Source organism: Danio rerio, chromosome 25 (genome assembly GCF_049306965.1).
Source record: "Danio rerio strain Tuebingen ecotype United States chromosome 25, GRCz12tu, whole genome shotgun sequence".
Taxonomy (NCBI): domain Eukaryota; kingdom Metazoa; phylum Chordata; class Actinopteri; order Cypriniformes; family Danionidae; genus Danio; species Danio rerio.
The window spans coordinates 10,619,633-10,635,433 of record NC_133200.1 but is presented as its reverse complement, the minus strand read 5'-3'; the positions used below and the strand labels follow the sequence as shown (position 1 = coordinate 10,635,433).

At 33.8% G+C, this 15,801-nt stretch overlaps 1 protein-coding gene across 9 annotated transcripts in view; it reads left to right on the top strand.

The window, feature by feature from the left end:
- lrrc4ca (leucine rich repeat containing 4C, genome duplicate a) overlaps nucleotides 1–15,801 on the top strand; it is a 385,566-nt gene that overhangs the window by 238,067 nt on the left and 131,698 nt on the right. The gene's annotated exons all lie outside the window — the stretch shown is intronic.

Below are 15,801 nucleotides of genomic sequence, written 5' to 3'. Positions count from 1 at the left end.
TCCTTAAATCATGTTTACATTTTATTGTTGAGAAAGTAAAACAATGTAGCCAAGGTGATGTGAATGAAGTTATAAAGTACACGGTTCCCTGTGAAGATTGACGCGTGTCCTCGGTATGTTTTCCATATCAAACAGAGAAGAAGAGATGCAGCCTTGATCAAACTTGCGAAGTCTGAACTTACACGGAGAATATTCAGGACTGAACTGTGTGTTAGGCTACTTAATATTGAGGAAAAGCCCCAAACAGAGAGGCGAATGTCTGCAGCCCCGCCTCCATTTTCAGATGTCTCCGTCTTTCCCCATCCACACTGAGACGGAGCAGCAGCGTTTCAGAATAAAAACGGCCTGTCCAGCGTTTTCGAAACGATTTGTTTTCAGCGCTCGAGAACTCTGGCGTAGTGTGGACTGATTCTGTCAGTGTACAGCGGTCGGCGCGGGCCATAAAATATTGCACTGAGGGCCGCAAATGGCCCGCGGGCCGCAAGTTTGAGACCCCTGCCCTAGACGATCTTAATACAGCATTTCTACGATTCTGCCAATCATATTTTCAAGTTCAGGAAAGAAGAAAAGGCGGCTGCACGAGTCGTTTTTCACAAACGTTGCTCAGTGACATTGACAGCTCCAAATGATGTTGAATGAGTCACATACTGAATTTATAAGGTATGATTCACTTTAAATGTCATTTTTGTCTTCATAAAATGATGTTTTCGCGGCTGGGAAATCACACGTGATGTGAGCTGCTGACCGTGAGAGCGCACTCAACTTAATTATAGACGCGCGCACGCGTCTACTTTAGTGAACAGAACCCGCATGTGTTGCGAGTAACAGGTAATACAGTTGTAAATAATATTCAGTGTTTGGCACAGAGTGATAGTTTGGGAGCCGCACGTGAAGTATAAACAAGCACTTAGCTGTCAAAATGAAACCGAAAGTGTGCACTTCATTTAAAATTGCATTTTAGAGTTATGATTACGACAAGATGTTTTTTCTTTCCTAGCGAACACACAGTTGTGCATGAAAAAATGTTTACAATGTCAGTATACCTACTCTAGCCTATATATTGCTGATATAATCTGATAATGGCAAATGTCTGATATTACCAGAGAATAAAATTGTCTAATATGATAAATTGCAAGCATATATCTCAAACATAATAATTCAACATCAGAATTATTATAAGTAGAATAGAATTATTTATAGAAACCAGTAGACACATATTGTTATCGACGTTGTGCCATATGTTTGATTTTACCATAACTTTTTTTTTTACATCTACAGAATCATGAGAGAATCGTGATCTTTATTTTAAGCAAAAAAATCGCGATTCTCATTTTAGCCAGAATCGTGCAGCTCTACTATTTAGTTATCATAACACCTTTTTAAAAAAGATGTTACCAGAAAATCTTAACACTATTTACAATTTTTAAGAAAATTGAACATAAAAGTAAGCTGTCCCCTTTAAAAAAATAAATAAATAATATAAATTTGTATTGTTTCAGCTCATTTTAAATAAGTAGTTTGAACAAACTAACAAAAGTCCTATTTTTTCAAGTCTGTCGAACAACAGACATCCACACGCAACGATGTCTATTAATAATGAACACAAGCATATGTGCAAAGACGTACAGTTGAATTCTGTGTGATTCTGTACATTCACATTCCACGATCTTCTTTTCCTCAAGTAATCTGTCTGCTTGGGCAAGAAATGGTGGGTGGGTGTGTGGTGTGTTTTTTCACATCCTCAAGAATGATGACAGAAGCCTGGTATCAGTGGTGCTCACTGTATAATGGAAATATATCCGTCTTGACGCGTGCAACATGGATATTGCATTATCCCACTTCCCTCGCATGTTTAATTCAGCCGCTCACAGCGTTTTCACCCCAGGACAGAAAAACTACAGCTGCTCTGCTTTTCAAACTCTGTTAGACAGTATCTCAGCGTTTCTGCTCACGGTTTAAAGGGACAGTTCACAAAAAAAAATCAACAGAAACTTAAACAAGAAACTCAGATAAGTGAAGTTTTACAAACAAATTTCGAGAGGAGCACGTGGTATGATTGATGATGGCTGGCCTCTCATTCGTAATCAGCAATAATCGGATTGATTCAAGCGTACAATAAATAGACGGAATTCACCCTTCTACTTTGTCTTCGTTTTGGAAGAATCCCTCCTTCCGCCCCAGCTGCTCCTTTTCCTTCCTTTACCAGGGGGAGCTCTTGAGACCTACCTGATCTCAGACCCCCTTATATGCTTATTAACCAGGCGAGAGCCCTGTGCTCAATTATCTTCAAGCTCAGGGTTTTCTCCCAGTGCAGCATGCCAAAGCCGCTATTAGAGTCAAATAATATCTAAGTGTGACGTTTTGAAACTCAAACTAGTTTTGAACAAGATAAGGGTTAGTAAATGATAGCAAAATTTTTAATTTTGGCCAAAATGTGTGAAATAAGATTGTTTTATTGTTTTTTTGTTTTTATTGTTTTATAATAATATTTAATGCTTCATACACCAAAACTAGTCGTAGAAGACATAAATTTGTCATCAATAAAATTATCTATAACGTTATCTCGCAGCAATTCGTAACTTTTTGATTTAGTGGCTAATTCGTATGAATTTGTACGATCTCATTCGTACAATTTAATATGATTTGCTTATCCCCCAATGACGGTTGGGTTTAGGGGCAGGGTTTGATGCCAATTAAAATTGTAAATTTTCATACATACAATTTTTGTAAAATCGTACAGTGTATTTTGAACTCGCACAAATTTGTATGAATTAGCCACTAAACTGACACATAAATGCATAATCTGAATGTGGCTACTGAGAACGCACGTTTTTTTTTTTTTCAGGCGCAGTGCTGCAATTTGTCACACACAGTAACACGCAGTACAGCAGCAAAGGCCACCTTTACATTTAAAAAAAAAACAACAACAACAACATTTATTTTGTGCTCGGTTTTTCCATTGATTTTCAGTTGTCGATATTTTTTGTCACATATAAAAGGTGTGTTTTTGCATGAAACATGCGCGTTTAGATGCAAATATTTGTGTGTGAGAGACCTGGCAAAAGAGTGCTCGATTTCAAGTCTGTCAATGCCGCGAGCAGCTGGGTTTCAAACACATATTTGTATTCACATATAAATACAACTTTACAAATTACGTATTAACATTTGTAGGCTTTCATAGATTTAGATAAAATAGCCTAAGCTATACTGAAATAATTTCAAGATATACAACTATTGGATATAATAAAAACATTAAATAAACCAATACAAAACAAACAAAAGCTATAACGATTTAGGAATATAAAGTATACTATAAACTAATTAAACCATTTAAGCCATTTAGAACTTTAATTTTACCAAGGCCTATCTGAAAAAAAAGATTTAAGATATTTTCTAAAAACAATAAACAACTGAGAAGTACATTATAATTGTATTATTTTATAATATTATTTATAAAGTATTTGGATACGATGATATTAATCAAACTAATCAGCTTTTTTTCTTTTTTTTATTAAACGGATTGGCAAAATTGCAGGTAAAAAGACTTGTTCTATAACCACAAACAAGTGTTTATGTTTTTATATAACATGGTAAAAATTTTAAATTAATCGGCACAAGAAATTAATCAAATTGTTTATTACAACATCAAAACCCATCCCTGCAAAGGTGAAACAAATAATGACGGAGAAGTTAAAAAGAGCAAATTTTGCAGAGGGGGAAAATGTGCGCACCATCAGAGAGCTTTTGAGTTCTGAGTAAGGCCAGACAGAATCTGTGGACATTTTTTGTCATTATGCTGAGAATTTTGTAAAAAATCTGCGCATTTATGCAGAATGATTTTAGTTCATAATTTAAAACTCTTATAAAAAATTATATATTTTAAACTGTTATTTAATGTTTATAATGCAAATCCAATTAGGTCCACTTATTTGGTAAACAGTCCCTCATATAATAGTTTCTCATATAATATATTTACTAAAGACAGAAAATATTTCTTTACAAATAATAAAAAATAGCAAACAAATAACTTTGTAAATAATGTTAATACATAATATGAACAATTTAATATTACTGTTATTATATCACAATAATATTAGTGAAATAAAAAAAAAAACAGAATAAATACAAATTTACACACATTTACACAAGTAAATACATACACTCAACGATGAGCTTAAAATCTGCGGATTTCTGCGCATGCAGATTCCGTGTGGGCCTAGTTATGAGTTATGTTGCCTCATGACATCAGGCTGGAACTCACATTAAGCCCACATTATAATTTTTTTTAAGATGTAAAGTTGAAGATGTTATCATCATTTGAGATATGAAGTTGTTTAGGCATGCTGTACATTTGTATTTTTAAAATGTAAAGTGTCGTTTTTCGTTTAAAATGTTAAAAAGTAAATCTAAATACATGAAAATTTGCGTGAATTCATTTCAGAATTTTATGATTTCATTGATGTGATGGCTAACTGTTATATAATATAAATAATATAAATAAGCAGGGGCGACGCAGCATTCGCGTGGGTTTCCTCCAGGTGCTCCGGTTTCCCCCACAATCCAAAGACATGCAGTACAGGAGAATTGGGTAGGCTAAATTGGCCATACTGTATGAGTGTGTGTGTATATGGATGTTTCCCAGAGATGGGTTGCGGCTGGAAGGGCATCCGCTGCGTAAAAACTTGCTGGAGAAGTTGGCGGTTTATTCCGCTGTGGCGACCCCGGATTAATAAAGGGACTAAGCCGACAAGAAAATGAATGAATGAATAAATAAGCAGGGCATTTTTGTGTGTTAAATACTCTTCAGATTATATATTTGTATTATTACAAATTTGAAAAATGGTAGTAAAATAATCAAAACATTTTATTCATTTTATTTATTTATTCATTCATTTTATTGTCAGCTTAGTCCCTTTATTAATCTGGGGTTTATTAACCACAGCGAAATGAACCGCCAACTTATCTACCACATTTTTACGCAGCGGATGCCCTTCCAGCCACAACCCATCTCTGGGAAACATCCACACATTCACAAACACACTCATACACTACGAACAATTTAACTTACCCAATTTACCTGTACTGCATGTCTTTGGACTGTGGGGGAAACCGGAGCACACGGGGAAACCCAAGCGAATGCAGGGAGAACATGCAAACTCTGCACAGAATCGCCAACTGAGCCGATGTTAGAACCAGCGACCTTCTTGCTGTGAGGCGAAAGCACTACGTACTGCGCCACTTCGTCACCTCATTTTATTTATTTTGAATCTATTTTACATTTGAACAAAATTAAGATCTAAAACATTTGGGACAAGTCAAGGGTGAGTAAATGATAACAAAATTTTCATTTTTGGGTGAACTGTCCCTTTAAACATATCAAAAGGCTAAAGAACAAACGTTATGAAAAATCTAGCCAAATTAAAGAAATTCACGTTTGTATGTAAAATAACCTCTGCCTGCTGCGTGTATTTCACAAACAGATGTTGCAATGGTCGGACAACAACAATGCGCTATCCTGCAGGGTCCGTGATATTGACCTTTAACCTGGGCTCGATATGTTCTGCTGTATGGTGATTGTTTTTGATATGATGTTTGACCCGCCGTGAGTTGGAGAGTCCCAGAAGATGGAGAGGACGCGAGGACTGAAGGGCGACAAAGATTTATTCTCTCACGTGGAGAGTCGACTGTGCTCTCTGGTCTTTTCCTGAAGGACGCAGCAATATGAGTCAGTGCAAACAGAAAGGTTGTTGCAGGTCTTTAGGTGTGTTTGAGTTCCAGGTTTTCTCTTTGCATAAACCAGTGGTTCTCAAACTGTGGTACGTGTACCACTAGTGGTACTCGGGCTTTCTTTTAGTGGTACGCGGAGGAATAAAATATGTCATTGTACATGCTACATATATTTCAAAATTTATCAAAAATGATTTATATACGAATATATGATGACATATAGCCTATATTTCTGAGATCCAGGCAACATTTCCAGGTGGTAATGAGTTGGCTACTATATGTTAATAGTTTACATTTAAGTACAGTTTTTTTTTTTTTTTTTTTTTTTTTAAGAACAGTAACCTACTACTTTTACTTTAAAAAGAACATTTTAATTTAAATGTTGACTTTTTTAGTTTTAGTTTTTTTTTTGTTTGTTATTTTGTTATTTTGTTTGTTTGTTATTTTGTTATTTTGTTATTTTGTTTGTTTGTTTGTTTGTTTGTTGTTTTGTTTGTTTGTTTGTTTGTTTTTTACAAATAAGCACAGTACAGTGTTAATGTTAAGACTATTTATAATGTGTAAAGTGACTGACAATAATAAATATTCTTAATAGTAGGAATTAATCTGCCACATTTTTAAACCGTGCAAAGCTGTAGCTGCTTTACTGGGCCAACTACACTACTGAATTTCAATACTGCTCTGTTTGGTGGTACTTGGAGAGACAATTGTTTTTTGAGGTGGTACTTGATGAAAAAAGTTTGAGAACCACTGGCATAAACTGGCATTTTTTTTTTTTTTTTTTTTGTGGAAATTTTGTTGTGTTTTTAAAGCTAGACACACTGGAAAATTGAGCAGTGCAACTAACTAAATCAAATGAGTTTATTTGTCCTAAATCTTTAATGAAAATGTTTATTTTATTTGTTAATTTATTAAATATATGTGTTGCCAAATGGATTGAAAATGATATCACTTCATCACCTTTAAATTATAAGGTTCTATCTGCGTTCTAAATGATTTTGAGATATTGAGCTTCAAAGTTTTTGCATTCCATATAGCAAACAATATGTGTGTAACAGTTCTCTTTTATACATTAACATGACAGAGACCCTAAAGATTCTCTAAATGTAAATGATCCAAATTACTCTTACATTTGCAAATTGGAGTAAAATAACCACAATAAATGCAGATAGAACCTTCTGGTACTGAAAAGTCATTTTCCACTTGGAAAAGGTTCCATCTGGCAGATCATTCATTGAAGCATTACTCTTCAAAAAATACAATCATATATATATATATATATATATATATACATATACATATATATATATATATATATATATATATATATATATATATATATATAAATATATATATATATATATATATATATATATATATATATATATATATATATATAAATATATATATATAAATATATATATATATATATATATATATATATATATATATATATATATATATATATATATATATATATATATATATATATATATAGAGTTGAAGTCAGAATTATTAGCCCCCCTGTATTATTAGCGCCCCTGTTTGTTTTTTCCCCCAATTTCTGTTTAATGTAGGGAAGATTGTTTCAGCACATTTCTAAGCATAATAGTTTTAAAAACTTATTTCTAATAACAGATTTATTTTATCTTTGTCATGATGACAGTAAATAATGTTTTACTTGATATTTTTCAAGACACTTCTATACAGCTTAAAGTGACAGGTTAGGGTAATTAGGCAAGTTATTGTATAATGATGGTTTGTTCTGTAGACTATAGAAAAAAAATAGCTTAAAGGGGCTAATAATTTTGACCCAAAAATGTTTTTTAACAAAAATTATTAACTGCTTTTATTCTAGCCGAAATAAAACAAATAAGACTTTCTCCAGAAGAAAAAATATTATCAGACATACTGTAAAAATGTCATTGCTCTGTTTAACATAATTTGGGAAATATTAAAAAAAAGAAAATACAAATCAAAAGAGGGCTAATTATTCTGACTTCAGCTGTATAAGTAAGTGTTGTAACAATATGATGATGCTTGAGAAAGTTACATTTTTACTCTCTATAACATTTATTTCATGTTTTAGGATGAATATTTTTTCTTGTTCAAATAAGCATACAAGGCTGTGCTAAAAAAAAAAAAAATTCAGTGCAGATGTTAATTTTATCTAATTAATATGTTAATATTTATACATTTGTATGCTTTATATGAATTATTGAATTATATTTATTGAACTATATGCCTCATGAATTAAATAAAGAATTTGCCCTTCAAGGCTTAATATTGAATTTAAAGACTTTAAAAGAAACAGACAATGACTAAATAAGTTTAATAAACATTGAAAAGTTTCACTGACTATATGTAAACAAATAAATATATTTCACAATCAATATATACATTTTTTATTATTCATTTCTTTTTCAGCAATGTAAAATTGAATATTTCATCTCGATGTCGACGACGCGGTGGCGCAGTGGGTAACACGATTGCCTCACAGCAAGTAGGTCGCTGGTTTGAGCCTCAGCTGGATCAGTTGGCATATCTGTGTGAAGTTTGCATCTTCTCCCTGTATAGCTGCGTAAAACATATATTGAATAAGTTGGTGGCCCATTCTGCTGTGGTGACCCCATATTAATAAAGCCACTAAGCCAAAAAGAAAATGAATGAATGAATGAATCTCAATGTCAAGACATGCTTGTAATTTATTACATTTACATACATCTAAATTTTGAGTGGTGTGGCATTATAAATGCAATTACACAACACCACCCCTACGGTCCCCCCATTCCTGAAAGAACTTATTGGATATCTTAGCAATTTGGTAAGGTGTTAGTACTTAACCAAGTACGCAAACACCTTAAAATCTCTCTAAAAACTCTTCAACAAAGTACTAAAAAACATTTATATTTAGTTCTGAATGTTCCAAATCTTTGTTTATGTGTTCACGTCATTCCACAAACTCTTTTTGTCTATTAACACGTGCACCCATATAAAGCACAAACACTGTCTACTTTAGCAGTACATCCAGCGCAAGCTAACGGACATGCTTTAATTTAATTCAGCTTCTCTTTAGAGCTCGACCTGCTTGGGAGTAAATTGAAAGCACTTCGCTATAGAAATGTTCCGTCAATCACCTCTTCTCCTGGTGTCCCTGTAGAGAAATGAATGGTTGCATTAAGATAGATGTTATGGTCATTCAGATGGTTCCCACAGAGCAAATAACATCCTAAGTGAAACGTAGTGGTCGCAGGAGAATCATTGGAGGGCTGTAAAATGAAAGCTTTAAATCTGGACCATTAGATAAGGCTGTCATAACAAGGCTACCTCGCCATCACGATGCCGTGAGCGTATAAGTCAAACTAGAGCTGTCACCTAATGTATTTATGTTTCCGAGAAACATTTGACGTCTCGGGTGTTGTTAAAGTTGTTATTAAAGGGGTCGTGGCTTGGAGTTTTGTATTACTTTAATATGTTTCATGACGGTTTGCCTGTCAAGTTTTTTTTGCACACACAACAAACAACATATATCTGTAAAAAAACAAAAAAAAAAACAATAATCTCGCTCTGTCAATAGACACTGTTATGATTGGTCAATGTAAGTGCAATATTCAAGTTATTATACTACCTGACAAAAGTCGTGCCGCCTATCCAAGCTTTAGGAAAAACAAATAATCATTTGACTTCTAGTTGATTATTTGGTATCAGAAGTGGCTTATATGTAAGGCGAAGGCCTCTAGATTACGATTAATTTACCAAAATAAAATATGATCATGCCTTGATATTTAATTATTTAATTAGGACAATAAGGTCTGACTTTGCTTAGATAAAAGTCTTGTCTCCTAACAGAAATAATGTACAGTATAGAATATAAAGTCATGGTGCAACATTACTTATTAATGAAGTCATCTGGAAGGGCAAAGAAAGAGTTCTTGCAGGACTCCCAGAGTTCATCAATATTCTTGGGATTATCTACAATGCGTCCTCCTTCATCTTACCCCAGACATGCTCTATAATGTTTATATCTGTTGACTGGGCTGGCCAATCATGGAGCACAATGACCTTCTTTGCTTTTAGAAACTTTAATGTGGAGGCTGAAGTATGAGAAGAAGCGCTATCCTGCTGAAGATTTCACCCTCTCCTGTGGTTTGTAATGCGATTAGCAGCAGTAATGTCTTGATACCTCAGGCTGTTGATGTTGCCATCCACTCTGCAGATCTCTTGAACACCCCTGTACTGACTGTTACCCCAAAACCATGATTTTTCCTTCACTAAACTTGACTGGTTTCTGTGAGAATCTTGGGTCCATGCAGGTTCCAATAGGTCTTCTGCAGTATTTGTGTTGATCGGCAGTATAACATCGGGAAAAAAACTACCTTCTGCCACTTTTCCAAATTAACTTGAAGTCAAGTTATTATTTGTTGCTCTTACAATTAAAATCGACGACAAGACTTTTTGTCAGGTAGTGTAGTGCTTATTTTAATAGATCCATTAAGTACAACTGTTAAAAAAAAGTTGACTCAACATGTTACCCAGCATTCACTTTTGGGGATTTACACATACCTAACTTTAAATAGTAACAGTTTCTGACTCCAGTAAGCAACAAACACAAATTAAATTGGCTTAAATTTTCTTTTTTGAGTTGACCTAACTTTAAATCCAAGTACAGCACATGACTCGATTCAGGTTGTTTCTACAGTTTTAAGTTGAGTCAACTGTTTTTACAGTGTAATTTTGGTCATTAGCTAGTACTTATTATTTAGCCATGAGTACCATTTTAAATGATACTATTGTGCATAACAATGGGTTCACACAAATAAAAATGAAAGTTTACGCAGGTAATTTACATATTTATTCAATCCAAACAAACAACTAGAGTTGTATTTTGTGAAAATAGCCAGCCTCAGTAAAAATGAATCAATTAAAACAATTGAAGAGTTTAGATGCAAAAACCTCTAAATGCCGTCTAAAATTTTCCTCTAAAATCTTCCTCTAAAATGAACTCCTGTGAGTGTGTGTTCAGTAATATCACATTAATTGCAAAGAATAAGTCCTTTTTCTGGTCTTTAAAGTAAAATATCTAAAAATAAACAAAGGAGCCTGAGAAAAATTTTCATTTTTTATGGCAATTTCAGACGGCACTTGAAGGTTTTTGCATCTGAACTCTTCAATTTTATAATCACAATTGATAAAAACAACTCTGCAGAAGCACTTTGATTGACATTCTTCCATTGTACATGTCATCGAAGGGGAGAAATCCTGCCCCATAACTGACAATCTCTCTTTCTTTAGCATAGACAGACCTAAATGAGAAGCAGCCATTCATCATTTGACTTTATACCTGCCAAATATGTCAGCGACTAGGACGCATTATAAATGTACACAAATGAACATTGTAATCTCCACAAACTGCCTTCTTCTGAGACACTTCTTTTGAGATTTTCAGTTTTTTACATACATAACACTAGTCTTGGTTTGAATCTGCCATTATGCTGACACATAGGCATTCATAGCTCCGCCCTCTTTTAAAATAAGCACAATCTCATTTGAATTTAAAGTGACAGTCACCAACATGGCACGATTTGGGTCAAAGCCTAAAAGGGGAGAACCAAAATTGTTTGGTATTTTGAGCTGAGTAAACTTCTCATACACACTCTATAGGGACTTCAGAGACTTACTTTACATCTTGTAAACAGTGGCTAATAGGTGACCTTTAAACTAACGTGTTAATTGTTTTTATATTATGAAGATCTCTTCTGTGTGAAAATTTGCTTGCTCATTTCTCTCAGCTGCGTATGCATTCGCATGTTTCAAGCTTGTGAGAATAGACAGCGCTGAAGTCCAGCCTGTCAGTCAAAGAAACACACCTGCCCTTTAATGTCAAACAATTAGAATGACTCAATCAGACAGCAGGAGAGGAGGAGCTGATCTTCGCCCATATTTAGCTGATTTGGCTGCGCTTGATGGGCAGGTGGACGGGCGAGCGGACAGATAAATGACGAGATGTCCGTGAAGCGCAAGGCTGTGACGAGATGCTGACAAGCGTATTCTGCTAAAGGAATAAGAAAACAGATCTGAATATTTCACTCACAAAAGTGTCGTCTTTTTTCTGTATGCATATTAAGATGTATTTGGCATATCTCATCTTTTGAAACCAAAGAGAGGGATGTTGTTTTGAAAATGACACTTTGAAATTGTTTAGTTTGTTTGTGTTGAGTAACAGTCTGATTCCTGGAGAAATAATTCCTGTGAAGTGATTCTTTTTAGTGAATCGGGTGAAGGTTTATCAGTGTGGCTGGTTGTTTATTTCACTGTGTGTAGTTTGTGAGTACACATTGTATATTTTGTTGTACTTTTATAAGTTAAATTCATTTACAATTTTGCTACATTGCCATTTTAGATTAAATTATTAAGCAAACTGTGTTGAATGTTGTGTTGAACACAAAGTAGGATATTTTGAAAACTGCTAATCCACTAATTTCCATGATTTTTTGTTTCCATACTATATCGGTTTCTTTATAATACCTTAATGTTTAAGCAGATCAGAGGAAAAATCATGACATTTTGAAACCACTGGGGGTGAGTAAAATGTATGTAATTTCTCAAATTTAGGGTGAACTATTCCTTTAGGATATGTATTATTTAGATTCTTTTTACTGAATAAAGCTCATACATCGCAATTGTAGTTTCAAGTAGGGCTGCACGAGAAATCATTTCAGTATCGATATTGCAATGTGTGAGTCCACAATAGTCACATTGCAGGAATTATAGTTGACCAGACATTACAGTTAACATTATTGTGGAGTCATTTCAAACTTTAACCTGATAGGGTATACGCTAACTTGCTTATTATTTAGACACAAGATGGCGCCAAAATGGTCAAAAGCACAAAGCTGACAGAAACTAAAAGAGCTGATAAAGTATACACTAACCTGCACATTATTCAGAAACAAGATGGCGCCAAACAGTAAAAAAGGCAAAGCTGACAGAAACTAAAACAGCTGAAGGAGTATACACTAACCTGCGCATTATTCAGACACAAGATGGCGCTAAACTGTAAAAAATGCAAAGCCGACAGAAACTAAAACAGCTGAAGGAGTATACACTAACCTGCGCATTATTTAGAAACAAGATGGTGCTAAACTGTAAAATACGCAAAGCTGACAGAAACTAAAACAGCTGATGGAGTATACACTAACCTGCGCATTATTCAGAAACAAGATGGTGCTAAACTGTAAAATACGCAAAGCTGACAGAAAATAAAACAGCTGATGGAGTATACACTAACCTGCGCATTATTCAGAAACAAGATGGTGCTAAACTGTAAAATACGCAAAGCTGACAGAAACTAAAACAGCTGATGGATTATACACTAACCTGTGCATTTTTCAGAAACAAAATGGTGCTAAACTGTAAAATACGCAAAGCTGACAAACTAAAACAACTGATGGAGTATACACTAACCTGTACATTATTCAGACACAAGATGGCGGCAAACTGTAAAAAAAAAAAAAAAAAAACGCAAAGCTGACAGAAACTAAAACAGCTGATGGAGTATACAATAACCTGTACATTATTCAGACACAAGATTGCGCCAAACTGTAAAAACTGCAAAGCCAACAGAAACTAAAACAACTGATGGAGTATACACTAACCTGCACATTATTCAAACACAAGATGGCTCAAAACTGTAAAAAAAAAAAACGCAAAGCTGGCAGAAACTAAAACAGCTGATGGAATATACAATAACCTGCGCATTATTCAGACAAAATATGAAACCCAACAGTCAAAAACACAAAGCTAGCAGAAACTAAAACAGCTAAAGGAGTATACACTAACCTGTGCACTATTCAGACACAAGATGGCGCCAAATAGTCAAAAACGCAAGCTGACAGAAACTAAAACAGCTGATGGAGTATACACTAACCTGCGCATTATTCAGAAACAAGATGGCGCCAAACTGTAAATTATGAAAAGCTGACAGAAACTAACACAGCTGATGGGGTATACACTAACCTGCACACTATTCAAACAATAGATGGCGCCAAACTGTCAAAAACATAAACCCGACATAAACTAAAACAGCTGATGGAGTATACACTAACCTGCGCATTATTTATACACAAAAGGGCACCAAACATTCAAAAAAACGCAGTGTGACAGACAATCAGATAGATATGAATGTGGATGTAAGTAAATTAAATATAACCTTAGTCTGAAAGTTTATTATTTGCATGTGTTGTTAAGGCCTTACAGTAAGAATTTCGAACAAACTTAAACATTGGACACAATACATTAAACATTTGTAGCTTAAAGTTTAATTTAGTACTCGATATAGTGTTATTTTAATTATTACAATACTGTGATTATTTCATTCCTGCTGAATACTGTTAGACTCCCCAGAAAAATCATAAATCATTTTTTATTTGCTTCTTTTGTCTGTTGTGTTTAACCATGCTCGTCATTTTTAAATGATATTTCATACAGATATGCTCCCCTACACAATCATCCCAATCAATCTAAAATTATGAAGTCTTCACTAGTCATCAGTTGAATATCGCAATATATCGCAGTGCATGAAAATGGCAATGTCAATTTTTTTTTTTTCCAATATCGTGCAGCCCTGGTTTAAGGAAAATGATTCATTTTCAGTTCATTCATGTTGAGGCTATCCGTATGGCAAACCAGACCAAAATATCCAGAACTTATTATTAATTTGCGATTTCAGTCTATTAAATTGCTTTCCGTAATGATGCCAACAAGCAAGTAGAGCACGACACTAATGCCAATTATTTCCAATGTTCTTAATAAGGATTTTAAGAAATACCCAACTAGAGTACTAAGTGGTAAACTAAAGCAGCCAGTTTTGAGATGAATCACTAAAGTAATTTGCAACTTTTGATCTGACATAGGAAAAAAAGTGAAAAAGTAAGATTTTACCCTTTTTTTAAAGATCACAGTTCAGCTCCAAAACTACTTATTAATTGCAAAATTTAATCTTTATACTTTGAAGGACCAGAAGTTTTTTTTTTTTTTTGTCAGTTTATATAATTTAAAATGTAATAAATTTGAATTAACATTACTGAATATGTCACATTTTTTACTATCGGAATGTGAGCATGTCATGTCATTTCATTTTTACATTAAGTTGAATGACACCTGTCACCTCACAGCAAGAAGGTCGCTGGGTTGCTGGTTCGAACCTCGGCTCAGTTGGCGTTTCTGTGTGGAGTTTGCATGTTCTCCCTGCCTTTGCGTGGGTTTCCTTCGGGTGCTCCGGTTTCCCCCACATGCGGTACAGGTGAATTGGTTAGGCTAAATTGTCCGTAGTGTATGAGTGTGTGTGTGTGGATGTTTCCCATTAATGGGTTGCGGCTGGAAGGGCATCCGCTGTGTAAAAACTTGCTGGATAAGTTGGCGGTTCATTCCGCTGTGGCGACCCTGGATTAATAAAGGGACTAATCCGACAAGAAAATGAATGAATGAATGAATGAATGAAAATGTTATCTGAAAAATGAACACTAGTTTTTAATCATCTTACTATGTAAATACATATAAGGTGCTTAGCATATATAAATACATATATTTGTGCATATGCATTAGATTAGTCAGTACTGAAGCCAAATCTTGAGCTTTTCTAACTAAATAACTCACAATAACGGTCCAAAAACTTGTACACCCAAATGTATATGTTATATAAAAATATTAAATAAAATTTTAAAAAGAGGAAAAATCAAGAGAAGCAAAAAAGTTGACATTTTTAGGTGACATTTTGTAGGTTGTAATTTACTTTTGCAATATTTTGCTTGAATTTAATTGTATTATCTTTCGATTTGTAAAGACGTTTGATGACTAAATTATTATTTTAAAGAATATATGTGTTTAATAAATCTGTTTTGTTTAAATGCACCAAAATGCATTGTCTATATTCACTGAAAAATTTATTAAAATGTTTATTTTCAATATATATATATATATATATATATATATATATATATATATATATATATATATATATATATATATATATATATATATATATATATATTTAAATATGAATTCCAAACTTTCTTT